Source organism: Bombus impatiens, unplaced genomic scaffold (assembly GCF_000188095.3).
Source record: "Bombus impatiens unplaced genomic scaffold, BIMP_2.2 scf_0463, whole genome shotgun sequence".
Taxonomy (NCBI): domain Eukaryota; kingdom Metazoa; phylum Arthropoda; class Insecta; order Hymenoptera; family Apidae; genus Bombus; species Bombus impatiens.
In genome coordinates, this window is record NT_176882.1 from 2,415,504 (window position 1) to 2,431,673 (window position 16,170).

At 39.8% G+C, this 16,170-nt stretch overlaps 1 long non-coding RNA gene across 1 annotated transcript in view; it reads right to left on the reverse strand.

The window, feature by feature from the left end:
* Nucleotides 1-499: 499 nt before the first annotated feature.
* LOC112213068 overlaps nt 500-16,170 on the reverse strand; it is a 110,768-nt gene continuing 95,097 nt past the window's right edge. Inside the window, exon 2 of the long non-coding RNA XR_002946947.2 lies at nt 500-618. This is a non-coding gene — a long non-coding RNA (uncharacterized LOC112213068). The remainder of the gene's footprint in view (nt 619-16,170) is intronic.

Below are 16,170 nucleotides of genomic sequence, written 5' to 3' on the forward strand. Positions count from 1 at the left end.
GCATTGTGCGCGGCAATTGTCAGGGCTGCGAGGCCTGGAATGATTAAACAGCAACGGGGCTGTTTACCCGAGGTAAACGCCATCGCAACCCCGGCGTTCTTCTAAAGCTCTGGATCCACGATGCTCCGTGTTCACGCGGTCTCTTAGCGAAACTGAGCCACCGTCGATCTTCTTGCCGCCCCCTCCCCCTCCATTGAACCAGGCTTACCAGGATCCTGTACTTGGAATATTAATTTCAACACGCTACACGCGAACATACCATCCGGAGCTATGCAGTTTTCCGTCGCTTAAACGAAGCCGAGTTATCCGCAATTTCCGGCGAATGTATGAATATTCCGGCGGTTGGTATTCTCTCGTGGTCGCATCAACGATGCTCATTCGCAAAATCCTCGCGCTCAATTTTCGAACAAATCTCAGGTAAACAGGACTGTAAAAATTTTGCGACACTGTCGAAACCATCCTTATTTTTAGAAGTTATTTTTATAAATTTAATTTTTTCTAGTACATATTCATACCAGATGAAGGCGACATGGCGAGACAATAATAAAATCGATGAAATTTACAACTTTCGATGATGTTTAGAGCCTCGTTCAACAGGATAAAACGTCAATTCTAAATCTGAAAAAAAATTGTTCTCTTGTGGAAGGGAGCAGTTATGACTTACTTTCAGCTTGGAAAAAGTTAAGCTTAGTTGGAAATAAGTTACGACTGCTGCCTCATATTCTTTCAAAAATACGAGCAAAATATTCTATAAGCTTCAATTTTCACTTACGTTCAACTTCCAACGGCGATGGAAATTGATTTCGAGAAACTGATACAAGGCGTGCCGTTTTTTTCACGATCTCGAACGGTACACCTTTATCATCGAAGGCACGAAGCTTTTTCACGAACTTGTAGAGGCGAATTTTCGATCGACTGCGCGGAAACGCTCGCGGCACTTCGTCTGATCGTCTTCGAAGGAGAATCCAGAGACGAACACAGGTATCCCGGTCACGTAATCCGAAATTCTCGGTGGGCCAGGCTGTGAAATTTGTCGCGGCAGCCAGTTCGAATGTTTATTCAATTTTCGGGCGGGCCGTGTCACGAAGAATGCGAACACACGCGGACGGACTGGACCGGGTCGAGTTTGCTCGGATTAACTCGATTTTAGATTCGATCGTGCTGCCTCAAAGGGTATGTTTCCTCTCATCACAAAGGCAAATGGCCACCGTATAAACTGCATGGTAGAACTGTATGGTCGACGCGCGTTCGTCTGTGGCATTCTTTTTAAACTGATGTAGAGATGTATACTAGACGAATAGAATACGAATGAAATGTAATTTTCGTTGAGAGAAAGAGAGGCGTGCATACCTTGTGCGATCGTCGCGTAATTCCGACAAAGATGTTATCGCACGTTTCATTTAGACGACCAGAGGCGGCGACTGATATTAAATATGCCGGCGAGCGAAGGCAATTTGCACTAATGCGTTCCGCGCGGGCGTAAACTCTTCTGCTCATCTCGGTCGTCCCTTTTTGCGTGTTTTACCGCTAAAATTAAACGCGTCAGCCAAGAACGAAAGATCGGCGCAAAAGATCGCGTCGTTGCTCTTGTTATTTTTCTCCTATTGCATTATGCGTCGTGCGAAACACCTTCGATAAATTAGCAATTACACTTCCATCGCGCAGTTCGTAAGTGTTAAGATAGCTTTTGCTTTCATGCAAGATAAGATAAATAACTTGAAATTATCAGAAAGCTAATAAAAAATGTATAATGTTATCTTACGTGCCCCATGTCATAGATTTCGAATTTTTGTCTACAAATATGGATACGAGAGATGAGTATCTAAGTAATTTGAACAGGCTCTGGACATTTTCAGAGGCATTCAAGGTGAGTAAATTACCTGATCGATAGGTCGATAGGACGATAGTAGTCTTGTTTTGATAAAATAGTATCTCTGGATACGCGATCGTCTACGTATTTAATGTAAAAAACTAAAACAACTATGTAATTGTTTTCTGTGTTGTCTTGATTTTTATACACGTTTTGTTTCATCATCGTATCATAAACCAATTTTTATCACGACATCATGTAAATAACACGTCAGTCTAACATCTGCCCTATCGAACCATTGTTATTTGTTCAGTTGGTGTAATATCGGTGTTCCTGTTGGCGGTTCTCCAATTATTTTGAACAGCCTAACTTTGACCATCAAGCAACATTCGCTATTTATAACGTAGTATTTACAATTACAAAAATTGCATTTTTAAATGTAACTCTGATTCGACAGTTAGAGCGTAGACCACTCATTTCATTAACAGTAGCTACCTTGTGTTAATTATAACGTGGTATTATAATTAGGAAAGTGAGCTTCTTACTTGTGGTTCTAATTTGACGTTCATTAACAGTTTTCGCTCTGCTACTATGCATATGATACATAATATATTCCTCAAACTTAGATTTCTTGAATTGTTCGGTTCCATATTCCAGTATCTGGTATCCTATTCCATTCTCTGACAGGCGTTGGAGTTCAGAAATGGAACAATTAATGATACGAAGCATTCCTTGCAGCAGAATTCTCCAGTCACAGTGGAGCTCTTACTTCGTGGAAATGATACACGATCCAACGAGGTTTATCGCGAATTCGACGACCCCGGTGTCTGGTGGCAACTTTGAAAACACTTGATTATCAAGGAACTTTATTAGGAGCAATAACTCGTCGTCATATTCTAATGAGATTCTATGCTCGTAGAATTATTTCGAATACTAAACATGTTGGAAAGACGAAACATTTACTTTAAAAAGTACTCGAATGTTAACAGTAATTTTTTATAAATACCTTGTTCGGCCCATTCCCTTCTTTACGAAATTCCGAATTACCTGTCCTCCCCGAGCTGTAAGGACTCAAAGGTCAGGGAAAAACCTCGGCCGGGAAGACACGACGGCTGTTGGAGAAAATCAGTAACATAGGAGGTCAGTTCATCAACAGACATCGTACTGTGCGGGTGAAATACTTAAGTCGTCATCGGAACATCGTACCGTGAATACTTCACTCTCAACAAGATCTTACCACAGTCGTGTTCATAACATCAAACGTTACTTTTATACAACAAGTGCGAATAAAGTGTTAAATTACACTAACACTCGATCTATTAAACCCCCTCCACCTTGAGCGTTAAGCCATTCGAGGTACGGGATATCGACCGATCGGTTTGACCTGGCCGGTTGCTCTTTAGTTGATAATTCGCAACATGTATCATGCGTATACAATATACTCTGAAATTTCACTCGCGTAGATAATTGACTATCCAAATATTTCGATCCAATAAATATCTCTTATCCTCTGTATTTTTTAGATTCCTTTCAAATATTCTCAGTATGTAAACACGACGATCGTCTTTCATTACAGCGTCGATGGAATCTTGAAAAGTTTCGTACGATACGCACAATACGTTCGTAAATATTGTCTATGCTAAATGTTGGAATATTTTGGTATCTCGTTTATAGGATATTTACTTCGAAACAATTTTGATAGAACGATGAAGTAAATAAGTAAAGCTTCTTTAATTACGAAATAGCACGACTAAACGTGTAGTTTTGAAATTGGAGGAAAGCAGCTTTGTATTCGTTTTCGCAGACACTGTAGACAGAGCAGTTTATCCAAATGCAGACTTTCGCAATACCCATGTGCACTTGTCAGCTTTTCAGTTCTCCTGGTAAATCTCCGACTCCTGGTAAATGCATGCTACTTATGTATTGTTTGAGCTACCAATACTAGGGTAATTGGGAGTTATCGTAATTGGGCGTTAACTCAGGTGACTGCAAGAAATATACATCGAGCAAGTCTTACGATGCTCGCGTACTACGATACCATTTACCTCTATTGTTGTCTTCTCTTATTCTCCATATTCGTATTTCTTCAAGTTGCAGTACGAATATATTTTAGTTATACATGTCACTTATACGAGTAGAACAACAAGAAACCAGTACGTGTTATTTGTTTGATACGAAACTGTAAAAATATAATTAAAAAAGCTAGTGAACCCTTAAAATGTCAGTACAAATGAAGCGAAAAATCGATGGGATAGCAGTAAGGCAGAAATTCTCTTTGTAATGGCACCAATACATTAAAAAATTTGTAGCTCTGAATAAAATAATGTTGAAAACTCCGATGTTAAAATATACGTTTTATGGTATGTCATTGTGCATGCTGAGTTTTTTCAAATTTTTTGAAATAATTTGTTCCTGATAAAAATATGAAATAGCCAACAGTACATATAGATTGAATATTAAAGTACCAAATGTTTAAATAACTAATATCAACCTAAATATAATTTTCTTATATATACGTGGAAGAATGACAAGGTTAATCACACGGTCTAGAGATACTGAGATCGCTAACGAGACAGTTCGTTCTTTTTTTCTACTTGTTCCTTGTTATCACGTCGAATAAAGCCAGCTAGCGGGAACAACGAAAAATTTACGGCGTGGGCAAGATCAGGTCACCGTGAAACTACAACGGTGTTGACGAACCGTTTGCCTCCGAGAAATCCTCGCTGATCCCACGGCTGGTTATCGTGTGGCTTAAAGGTAGCTCGCTAGGAGTACCTGGACCAGTTACTAAATCACTAGCCTCTCCGATCAGTGGACCGTACGTTGGCAACTCGATCGAATCGATTCGCTTTACGTTATCAACGTAAGTTTTATCTAAGACACGGATTGGTACGCTACGCCAAGTATAAATCTCAAAATTAAGTATTATCTTTCTCATTCGCTCTGACTCCTTAAAAAAGGGATGCAACGAGAAATAGTTGGACAATTCCGACTATCCTTTACGCTTTACGCGTATCAGTCTACGAACGTTCTCCGAAGACGATAGCAGTTGAATCTTGAAGTCGAGTCGTGAAGATTCGTAGAAAATCTGCAGGTTTTACGTAAGAAATGCAAGATCCAAATTCGTGTCCAAATTTCTTCCCATCCACGTATACAACGTTCAGGAAACTGGCAAACTTTCGATCTAGTAATTCCATGCTGAATTGCTGAGATCGAGCGATAGTAACGGGACAGGGTTTCTACGCAACGAACGAAAACAACAATTTTAGAGCCGGTCTCGTCCGAATCTGGCTCCGTTTTCAATTATTGGCCAACGGCAAGAAGCAAGATTCGCCGGTGGAAACGCGGATATCAATGGGTTTTCGGCGACGATTCTGCGTATGATTTTACAGTGGATGGAGGATAATGAAACGCTGAGGGCATAGCTCCGGGAACGTTTAATATCCTGTCGGGGCGAGCTCGAGCTCATCAGCGATCCACTTCGAGCACGATTAATTCTCGCGTCGATAACGATGTTATTTTTGTCGCTAAAGCCGTCGGTCAACCAACGAGATCTCGATGGAAACGCGATTATCTCGTCGGCGATTTTGTGCCACCGTCACTCTATTCCGGATGTCGTTTTCGTTAATTGAACGCGTTTCGCCGCCTCTGATCCGCAGATAATCGCCCTTATTAACGTCCAATCGAAAGATGGCCGAAGATTTCTGGTCGTGTTTAAGGTACACAAATTTTCGTTATAATCGAGATAATTTTTCTTCGGATAAAATAAATTTCGGATATTTCTTCTAGGGAAAAGACAGATGTCAAACTTCGCCAATTATCGTGCGAATCTGAAGTTCGATATCGGGACTGACTTGTTAACGATCGATAACAGAAGAATAGAAAACCAACTAAATAGGGAGGAATACGAATACGCAAGCAGAGATTCGTGTAACGTGAAAACTTTATACAATAGCTTATTCCATAGAAGTTTTAAGCCAGCAAACTGAAGTTCGGACGACCAGAATTAATATAGGAATTTACTACTTCTGTTCTTCGTCTTCCATGCAATGAGAAACTTCTTCCAACTTTTTCTATATTACGAGACACCATTAGTTTTTAACGTACTAACGGAAGAATGATAAAATATCTTGTACTTTTGGCCCAGCAATAAAAATGCTCCGAACAAACCGATTATAGGATTATTTGGGTCAACGAGTCGATATCAGAGAGTTGATAAAATAAACGACAAAATGTCTCCGACAAATAAAATAATATACGCGCTATTGAATTATGATAATTACAACTGAAAATATTAACATCGAACAAGCTTCCACAAGTACAAAAGTTATATCCTCTACATAAGACTTTCTATACAGAAAATTATAGCCTTTGAATTGTCACTATAAGTACAGGCTGTACTATCTAAAATCTATTTTCAAATGTAAATCGTTCAAAAATCGTTCATAATCAACGTTGACAAATTTTTAGGAAAATTACTGACCTCGATTCGAACATTCTTTCTAATCCACACAAACCCCGCCTTTACTCTATTTTTAATGATCACAAAAGGAAAAAGTATCTCTGGATCTCATCGTTTTGATAAGTTTTGCAATTCTAGTTGATATTTAAATCCAAATCTTGAATTCTCTGTCGAATGCAATGTGTCTTGCCACTAAGGGATTGTGGAATCTCGCGACAGAAGGGACAGGTCCCGGTGCCTCATCAATGTTTCATCGCGCTGGGAGCGACTCGCGGCTATTTGCCGAGTAAAAGGGAACGCGAAGCTGGTATTCTGTAATACGGTAATCGCGGTGCCCGGCACGTACGCGGTGTGATAAAGAAAACGACAGAATGCGCCGCGTCAGCGTGAGCACTTTCAGGCTACACACAATAAGCAGCGAGCCCCCGTTGCGTTTCTAGCGAAAGCACGATCTTGGAAAAGGACCTTGATCCGCAAGGTATCCGCCGTATCTGTTGTATATACATGCTACAATTTTCCTGTATCTCGGGATTTCTTGAAAGTGGTGCTACGATATAGAGACTGGATTGCTAATCTGCGAATCGTTATTGTCCAAAGGTTTACGTAGTATTTTTGTTGAGAATTTTGGATCTTAATAGCCAAAATAATAGTATAGGAACGCTAAATTTACACTTAGAATTCATATTAGAGTAGTTATATATTTATTTGATAAGCGATTTCAAAGATATTCATCGATACTCACTTGCACGCGTCTGACCGCGTTAACCGACTGGACAGTTCACATTCATTTGTTTTCGAGACGCCGCGCACACACATACTTCCACATACTGATATTTACATACAAGTATTACTACTACGCAGCTAACCTAGTCTAGCACATAAAATTATACGTATCTCAATATTTTTTTAAAGGAATTATTACGATTATTTGTAGCTGAAGATCGTTAAGATTCGGAAAAGATAGGACAAGCTCGTTTTTACTGATTTTTCGACCTTGAAGTTACTCGATGGCTAAAAGGAAGTATTTTAATCGATCATTTTTTGATACCGACGTCGGGAATGTTTCTCGAAGTGAAATACGATGTAGTGCATGCGAAATCACCATAGTTTAAGTCGACGTTTCATTGGTTTCAGATTTGTTTGAAAAGCATAAAGATTCGAATTCTGCAATTTTAACCCTCTTTCGTGAGAACGAGTTGGTTCTCTTTTTAAATGCCAATGTGGGAAGGTTCAATGAATTCCAATAAAACTTTCTACACTGGCAAGTTAATTTTGCAACATTGAAAGTTACAAGCAAATTTTTCTATTAGAAATTTCTCCTCGAAAATCCAGTCGAGATTCAAAAAAGTTTCGGTGAAACTTTTCCTATCGTCTGCGAAGATAAAATCAGAACGCCTTATTAATTCTGTCGCGGGTTGATTGTCTTCTTGACTTTCGTTCGTTTCAATCAACAAAGTTCGGAATGCTAATGTCCCCTTTAAAGAAATTCGAGTAGTTTGCGTGCTAGGTAACACCCCAATCAGCGTCGTTTGCATGCACAAGAATCATAAAAGCGTCGCGATTGCTGTAATTCTCGCAGTTCGTCGTGTTCTTGGCGTCTCGTTTCACAGCGTCATCGTCATCATCCGCCCTCAGACTGTCTCGTCGTCGCGTTGCCTTAGGCTGTCTTTTCTTTCCGATTCTTCGTTGAAACCGTCCGCTAGCTCGTCGCTAGTTTTCTACGAGTCGCTATCCTTAACTACAGACTGGAGCACGTCAGGAATTTCTATTAAATAACAGAATGTTCCATCAAACAACCTGGTGAAATATTGGTGGTGACGAGTCAAAGTAGAAATAGAATTTTCCTGGCTGTTACGCTTGTCATCGCTAAACACGTTCATTTTGAACAGTCACCCTTTCGAAAGCTACTTAATGTTCCATCCTCCGAGCCTTATCCTCATTCGCTTTGCCACTAACCGTACACAGCTCAAATATTTGCCCTAAACTATCAAATGATTAGCGCTAGGCTAACTTAACTATGTCGTTAAAGTATTAGATTGTCCGAAAAGTTTCTTTCGTTTTATAAGGAAATAATAGACGCACAATGTTTTTTGTTTTATATTAGTTTATTGAATTATACACGAACATAATAATAAAAATAGAACGAAATACATCATATCTAATTCAATAAAATAATATAAAACAGAAATTGTTGTTCATCTGTTATATCACCTAATGGAACGAAAGAAACTTTTCGGACAACCTAGTGCGTCTTTTAAATATACGTCGTCTTTAACAAATACGCTCAAACCTCGTTACAACTCAACTATTACAACTATTATCTCGTTAGAAACAAACCTATTTATGAGAATCATTTTTGCGTAAATATTTCTTTTTTTTTCGCCGAATGGAAAGATTTCCATTATCGCGAGAATAAGTAAGTCGACGGCGGATAAATCTGAAACATGGAGCGCGAACGAGGAAACGTTCGGGAAACACTATTTCCTGGCATCAAGTTTAATTGCATCGACGCGACGCGATACGCTCAAGACCTTAGAATGCCGCTTCGACATGACGGGCCGAGGGGTTGGCTGGTGCAAGAAACAGGAAATAAAGTAACCCGATTTACGTGCTGGTAAACTGGAATTCGATAACGACGATAGCCGGGGAGTTCCGTTATTTTTGAAGTCGCAATTTCGCTGCAGCCTGGTTAGTCGATCGGAATTGCTCGTGATGGTATTATGAGGGTGAAGGATGGTGGTAGAAGTGGTTTTCGTATACGCGGCAACCATCCACGATGATGATCAAGGAGGAACTTTAATGGCCCCGCGAAGTTGTCGCTTCCTTTTTTTCTCCTTCGAGCAATTCTGGTCTCGAGGGAATTGAGATCGCATGTGGGATCAGTATTACTGCTTTCTGCGGTGCGATAAATCAAACGCGAATACAATTGAACTCTATGGAGGAAATACCCTGGTTGGGGATTTGGTTCTCTGTTTCGAATTCTCCGAACTTGGACACTGAAACTATTTAATTACGATGATACCGTCGTTGGGTTTCATAGGAAAGTGGTATAACGGGAGAAGTGTATTTTTTAAGAAATTATCAATAACTCGATCGTTTACTGGTGAAAAGTTTCGTTCGTTCCGCGATTTGGTATACGTAACTTTTGGAAGAATTTGTACTATATACTGTATTTAAGGTTTAAACTAGAATTTTATTCTACACGTATAATGATATTTTCATTGTACTCGTTAAAGCTTTGAATCTGAAGTTCTCATAATATATTGTTTACGACTGAAAAGCAGGAGTAAAACAGTTCTTGAACTGTGATATTTTTCTTGTTAAATAACGTGACTGAATTATATAAAATAGTAACACTTTTATAGAGAAAATAGTTCGCTTTTAATTGTAATTTTTGGAAATATCTCAAAATTGACAATTTTTCAAAATACGCCTCTGTTCCAGCAAGCTGACGCTATTATTATTAAGAGAAGAAAAAAAAACGACGCACAATGATGTATTTTCACCGAAAAACCAGAAACAAGTTGATTTAAAAAATGTTGCGTAAGCTGCAAAATTTACGCAACCCGAGGTAGTTAAATATATGGGGCACAATGCACTAATTTTTTTCTCATTTGTATATCCGTAAAACGACGGTGGTTCGTCAAATGTCGGGAATTTTTGTATCTCACAATACTCTCTCTTAACTATTTTCTGGAATATCGCTCGTCTATTAGCAATTTTTCTATGTTCCTCAAAGTTATATAAATTTCTGCATGATGGAAATTTTTCTAAATTTATCGCTCTGTATTTTTAAACATTTGTAAGCATGAACTTTTTAAAGCATTCAGTTCCTTCGGTGTTACATTTTGGAGAATATTAGAAAAACGCCACTTCTTATTATGTTAGTTACAGTGATCGAACTGGTGACAAATATAATGAACAAATATTGCTTATAATTCCATGATTCTGTATAATCTTCTATGTACGATAAATTTTGAAAATGGTTCCATTGAACATCGAGGCTTCTTACTAATCCAATGCATTAAAATTAATGGATTAAACTCGCACCAAGTATCTCGTAGCTTCTATGCACATTTTCAGATTTATTTCAAACTTTACCAATGTAATCAAGATAGTAGGTTTTTTTACAGAGTTAACTAAATCTTAAACGTCCCGTATATTCATAAATGGTATCTGTAAGTGTTCGAATACTTTCGCGAGCAATTGTAAAACCAGCGGATCTTTAACGTTCTTCAAGTTAATACGTAAACGAACTTAATACACGATCTTTCGATTTTTTAATCATATTTTAATCGTCGATAGCTTCGTCGCTTGTAAAATCTTGTTACACGAACCAAAAATAGTTGCAACACTCTCTCTATATGTACACATCATATTTGCTTGCCGAAACGTCGATCAATCGCTCGGATAGAATTTCTGATTCCGTTGGAGACGATGTTCGAGCTTGAGGAACTGCCAATCGCAACGCGTCACAGGGTCTGTTCGAGCTACCGCCGATTTCTCTCGCACCGAGACGAATAAGAAACGACGAATATCCTTTCCGTGAGCGAACGCTTGAATTAACCCGGTTGCGCCTACGACGGGATCGGCGTCGGTTTACAAAGCTTTATCGAATCGACGTTATTTACCGTTCGAGTGAAAGTTTCGTGTAGCGGAAACAGGGTTCGGCCGTTAACCGGGAAACTCGGTTGTATCAAGCAGGACTCCACGCCGTGGAACAGAGCCTCACTCGGCCCAACACTCAAAGCAATCAATTCGCGTCACCCGAAACAATGTCGAGCCCCCACTTATCCACGTCGATGAAGCTCACCGCGCCGGGCTTAATCTCGAAATCGACGCAGTCCAATACAGTTCCCGTTGTCGTCGTTGTCGCGTCGATTTTGCACGCGACTTTTTTTTCATCCTTTGCTAATTTATTCACTGGCTGAAAATTTTTGGTTAAAATTTAGTCGTCGTATGGGCAATGTGTGGGTAGTTCTGCAGAGTTTTTTTTTTTGTAACTGGTGGGACAACTGGGAAAACATCGATTCCATACGAGAAAATAAGTCAAAAATATAGAGCAAAATTTGCTCACATTTTTTTAGGGAATTGGTTTAAATATTCGCTTCATTAGCGTGCGCTTAACTATGTCTCGAATGAAGAGATGTTTATCGCATTGGGACAGCATATAACGGAACAGGAAATTAAATTTATACTAGTTAAAATTTTGTTACTTTATAAATCGTTGAAGTTATTTCTCATTCTGCACTGAATATAAAATTCATGTGAAACTATGAGTAGGAACATGTACTAATTGACAGCAAGATTTGTTGAATCGATACATGGTGAAATATAGATGAATGAAATAAAGAGTTGAAGGCGATTGTCAAGAAGAAGAATGTCACGTATAAACAAAATCTATTGTATCTCTTCTATCTATTTTAAATATGATTTATTTCGTCTTGCAGAGATACTCCCTTTTTCGTTGTATCGTCATTATCAACCTGACATTCCGTACATTTCCATTCGGTTTCGCATCCCGGTTAACAACATCGTCAAAACGAATCTTAAATATCCAAGCTCCGAATTTATACGTCAGTCGGATAACCATAAATATTCTGAGAAACGGGGTCTAGGGATTGAAGAGTCCATAAAAAAAACATACTTCGAGAGAAAGGTATAAAAAGTATTTACGAGAAGAAGAGGTCGAGGATAAGATGTTCGAAGCGCGATCGGTGGTTAACCGGAAAACAGGAAGCAGTTCGGTGAAGAGCACTGGTGAAAGAGGAAAAGGAAACAAGAGGGATAGAGGACTGGAAAGGGGAGAGGGAGCGTAAAAGTAACGGAAGTGAGCCGGTTAGTCGAGCGGCGAGACTCCGTAAAAGTGAAATACTAGCACGACCAGCGAGCAATCTCAGGCTGGCTGGTGACAATTTTTTATCTTTACGAGCCAGCCAAGCGCAGCCCGTTGTTCCTATTGCATAAGTGGAAAGAAGAAGAATTATGCATTTACGTAAATTATGACAGTGCTGCGAAAATGGTTTCTCTCCGCCGACCTGGAAAGTCTCTGCGTGACCAAAGCCAAACGCGGGTACCGGAAATAGGTGTCGTATCTAATAGGTTTCCGGTCGCGAGACGCGGGAACACGGTGGAATCGACGCGAATGGTACGCGCGAGACGTCTCGAGTAGCTTGTTCGTCTTAGGGAACGACGTCGCCGTTAAAGTGCCACTTCGACGAGTTCGACTGTATCGCGATAGCAGATCCGCTAAGAAAGAGGATCGTCGCGGTGGCCAGCGACATTGGAGTCTTAGACAAACGTCGAGAGTAGCGGTATTTGAGAGAACGTAGAAGATTGGCCGAACTGATTTTCCACAGAGCTGTGTGGTTACTCTGCGGTAAGAATGGTGAACATAAATAGTGCAGGTGTCAGGAGCAAAAGTAGCACTCTCTAAAACGGTACACAGGAGCTGAGCAATTGCAGTCGATACTGGAAGTATCAAGGCTTACTTGGTTCCCTCGAACGATCGCGCGCTCGTGCAACTGTTTGCTAGATTTATACTTGTTCTCTCAGTTCCTGTTATATCGCGGCTTTTAAAAGTGGACCACTTCTTCCTTTGGCTTTTACCTATTACCAGAGGATTTCGTTGTTGCTACTTCAGATAGTAGGAACGGAATCAAGAACGGAAACAATTTAGTCGCATTTACAATCAGTTTGCCGTATCTGTTACCATTTAATTCCTTTATCGTATCGTCCCTTATCTCTTCGGAATGTCCTAAATCTCTTTCAATTGCTAAAATCGTACAAACTTCCTTCTGACATAGAAGTTATCGTTCGAGAACAACCTGCATGTTCTATAGATTGTACTCTTGCAACGACAATGACAACCATCGTCTATCTCTTCGTCGCTTGTTTCGCAAATCGTTTTCAATTATTAAAATCACACGAGTTTCCTTGGTTAGGTAGGAAAGTAATTATTCAAGAACCAAATGCATTCCCTATGCTCACCAGTCTTCTCACAACGACCCTTATTTCGCCCCTTATTTCGCAAACTGTCTTCAATTCCTGAAATCACGAAATTTTCCAGTCGCTTGAAATCGATCCATCTTTACTCTCGATGGTCTTTTTCAACGATCGGTGACCATTCTTCGTCATTTCATCTCCTATTTCACGTGTAACCTTCAACCGTTAAAAGTCGCACGATGTTCCTTTGTTCGCGACAAAAACAATTATCATTCGAGAATAATTCAAGCTTTTGCGTTGGACAGTCCTGTCGTGACAACTGCGGCTATCCAACTCGGCTGTACACGATCCTCGCCGGATGTTGTACATCGAATAGCGAATACGGGCGAGGGCCAGCGAGTCAGTCGTTCTGGCAACGACACGAGGTCGCGACTACGTTAGCTCGCCTACGAATATGCGAACGATGTAAATTCCAGAGAGAGAGTGGTCCCTTACAGCTGCAATTGCATACTCTGGCCGCGATGCAGCCAGCCCACGACCGCGAAAGCACACTGCGGCTTCCGTTCGCTGGACGTCTACCTTAGCGCCGTTGCTATTTTCCACAAGCCCTTACTCCGAGAGTGGTTTCGCTCGTTGCACGAACCTCCGCTATTTCGAGAAAGATGGAGAGTTAGTTCTTGCACCCCTTTTACTGTCCCTTTGAACGCTCGTGTTGATCGATGAAGGTTGGAAGGAAAAGTTTCGAGAAATTTCATTTTGCAGGTTATCGACAGGATAGAGTTTCATTTTCAAAAGAACTTTATATACAGCTTTTATAGAAGCAGTTATTAATCAAATATTCTTGTTTTTCATCGTTCGGTCGTTTACAAAGGAGATGACCTTTCTTACGATGTAAATACAGGATGAAAAGCTCGGAACGAATAGCTTGAGAAATAATCCAGCAACATCCTGAAGAATGGACCCAAGGTCTATGGTAGATAGCTATTTGTCGAACTGACAGTCATAGTGGTGTAAGTCAAGGTCCTTCAATTTAATCTTGTATTTTAATTCTTAAAAGTATCGTCCCTTTAGTTTCATAGTTGATTTCGTTGCGATTTTGCTTCTTGCCATGATACCGATGTCATTAAAAATGAACCAAAGTTACAGTAGGTAGTAACACAATCGAAGCAGTTCCTGTAGATCTCGCTGTGATCCCTAAATGTACGACTTCGTAAAATAATACTGACCAGGAGAGGTTTCGAATGAAATTTTAATCGTACACGTACGTGTACCGCTTACAGCAAGGCAAGATTTTGGGGTTTAGAGAACGAGGCATGGTTAAAGTTGCACGTCGGATTCTCGAGAGACTCGGCTGGAAATTAACAATCGAAAACCGACCGAGATCTTTACATACGAAGGAATTAGATTCCGAAGGAGATAGATTAGATAAGCGTCACTTTCTTTAACGAAACCTAACTGTTCAAAATTTTACTATTTTCTACCATTCCTTTTTATTGCAACGAATGTTTGTAACAGCGAAGTTCTCGTTGACAACTAACGATGGGACTGGTTTCTACTTAGTCCAGGAAAAGAGAAACACGATGGATCGAAGTCTTTGATAGAATTTATTCTCGCGTCACGCGGAGCAACGATTTTATTTTCGCTTAGCCTACGGCGAACACGAGAGTTTGTTGGCAATGCACGTGGTACCGTAACGTTTAGAATCCTAATAAACCTGCGTGCAGAGCCAGAGATGAAATTGCTGCTTGGTAACAATGGCGAAAAAACAACGGGTTACTGGAGTAAATTTCGTTAATGATTGTAGATGCTCTTCCATCGATAGTTAACCCGATAGGTGAGTCGATGCGTTAATGATGTCGATAATTGCGATATAATAGATCCTGTTCGACGTTGATTATTATTCGACCAGGGCATTAAGTATATTCGATGAAAACATTTTAATCGAATCGAGTTCCGCGTGTCCATCTGTATGATGAACTTGTTAATTATGCGGCCCGAGCGCGAAAATATCAGACAACATCATCGCAGCTGCCGTGCAAATTATTTCACGAAGCTCCCTCGCTTCTCGTTTTTAACCGTTTCCGATAGTCCTTCGACATGTGCACTTTTTACCTATTGCAGATTAGGAATAATTTCGATCGTACGGATTAATTGGTTCGTCGAGAAGGATAATAAATCACCGGAGAACTATGCTCAATAACTCGTGACGTTTCACCCATATTTCATGATACTTGGAAAATACACACTGTCTGCGGTAACTCCATAGTTCATAAAGTCTCTGATTTCGAAGGTAAAAAATGATCCTGCAAATTGTTATGGTCGTAACTTCCTTCCATCCTTAATTTCCTTTCACCACGATTATCGACACCTACTTTGTCCTTAATCGCTGAAAGTTTTTTAAAGTATTCTTGCTGTATAAAAATAAAAAAAAACTCGGTAAACGTATATTACCTAACCGAAAATAGAAAATAACGTATAAACTAATTTACTATCTATATAAGCTGTAAACTATAAACAAAAGAGAAGGATTAAATTTAGGTTGAATATACGTCACGGTAAAAGCTTGGAGCGTAGTAAATGTACGGAGGTTTGCCGGCAAAGTAACGAGAATTATTATTTTATGAAACATTTTTATTGAAAAATTTCACGAAGCTATGTTATCCTCTTTAAAGCGTGTTTCTTTAGAACGCACACAATGCTCTCAATGCCCCTGCCATTCCTCGTACTATGCTTGTAGCCTTTACGTGTTATATCCGTGTTCAGACCTTTCGTCACAGCTTTTGAAACGTTTCTCACGGTGCCGAGATGCTGACCCTTTAATTTAGTTTTTAATTTGAGCAACAAAAAAGTAGCCCTAATCTACCAAGATCTGGACTGTATGGGGTGGACGTTAGATTGGGGTTAGGTGAGAAGAACTGCGATACATTTTTTGACCTACAACTCTCACAGCTAT